The 1,553-nt window shown below is 44.8% G+C and overlaps 1 non-coding gene across 1 annotated transcript; it reads right to left on the minus strand.

The window, feature by feature from the left end:
- Window positions 1-507: 507 nt before the first annotated feature.
- Window positions 508-612, minus strand: LOC127185980 (U6 spliceosomal RNA). Its single transcript, XR_007830244.1, has one exon. It is a non-coding gene; the product is annotated as a U6 spliceosomal RNA (small nuclear RNA).
- Between the last annotated feature and the right edge of the window lie 941 nt (window positions 613-1,553).

Consider the following 1,553-nt stretch of genomic DNA (forward strand, 5'->3'; position numbering starts at 1 on the left):
ACGAAGCACACATTGCCACATATAAATGAACTGATCAGACAACAACTTTCTGTGTTGGAACAGAATAAACCTCCCTGTAAACGCAGAACCTTTGTGACATTTCATTTAGTATTCTTCTCCTCCTTCCTCTCCCTCTCCTTCAACAGAATCCACACCAACTTCCTCATAATCCCTCTCTAGGGCAGCCATGTCCTCCTGCTGGGCCTCAGCGAACTCCCCCTCCTTCGTGTCCTCACCCCCGGACCAGCGCACAAGGGCTGGCTTGGCATACATCACATCAACCTTGTGATCTAGGCGAGCTGAGGCTTCAGCAATAGCTGTGCTGTTGCTCAGCATGCACGCAGCTGTCTGGACCTTGGCCAGGTCTCCACCAGGTACCACAGTGGGAGGCTGGTAATTAATGCCAACCTTGAAGCCAGTGGGGCGCCAGTACACACACACACACACACACACACACACACACACACACACACACACAAATAAATAAAAACTAAAAAAATAAAACGTAAAAAAAAGGAACGCTTTATGAAGTTTCACGTCATCTTTGCTCAGGGACCATGCTAATCTTTTCTGTAACATTTCAGTTTAAGTATATGTGCTGCCAAAGTGAGCCTTAAACTCTTTTTTTAAAATATTTTTTTATTTAATTAATTTATTCACATTACAACCCAGTTGTTATCTCATCACTTGTATCCTCCTGTTCTTCCCTCCCTCCGGCTTTCACCCTATTCCCCTCCCCTAGGTCTATGACCAAGGGGGACCTCCTCCCCTACTATATGGTCATAGAGCCTTAAACTCTTAATCCTCCTGCCTCAGCCTCTGGATTACAGGTTCCTGCCATAACAATTATATTGTTTGCTTTTAAGGTTGGTTATCTGCTGTGTTAGGCAGGGTTCTGTAGGGGGACAGAACTGATTGGAAGTATATATCTATATTATAAAAGGGGATTTATTAGATTGGCTTGCATGAGAGGGGGTGTGTAGTCCAATGGCAGCCATCTGTATGTGGGAGAAGCAGAGAGGATCAGGTTTCCAATTCAGGCAGAAAAGCAGAAGGCATTCACAGTCCCAATTCTACCAGGTGGGTCACTGGTACTGAGTCTATTTTGAAAGACCAAAGGACCTGGAATATGAAATTGGCTCCGTGTGTGTGTGTGTGTGTGTGTGTGTGTGTAAACAGATGTAGTCACTCAGAACAAAAACAGACTTGCAGACTCACCTGCCTTCCTCACTCCTGCCTTCCTTATCCAGAAAGTTTGTCCACCCAAGGGTCCCACCCTATTTAGAGTGGGTCTTTTACCTTCACTATCCTAGATGAGGTCTTCTTTGGGAACACTTGCACAAATACAAACATAGGTCTTGCCAGACCTAGGTGTGCCTTAAACCAGTCAAGTCCACAACTTATACCAACTATCACAGCTGCCCATATTTTAGAAAAGGATTCATTTATTCTTATTTTCTGTGTATGAGTGTTTGCCTGCATGTATGTCTGTACATCACATGCATGCAGTGCCCATGAAGGCCAGAAGAGGACATTAAATCCCCTGGAACTGG

This window comes from Acomys russatus, chromosome X, assembly GCF_903995435.1.
Source record: "Acomys russatus chromosome X, mAcoRus1.1, whole genome shotgun sequence".
Lineage (NCBI taxonomy): Eukaryota > Metazoa > Chordata > Mammalia > Rodentia > Muridae > Acomys > Acomys russatus.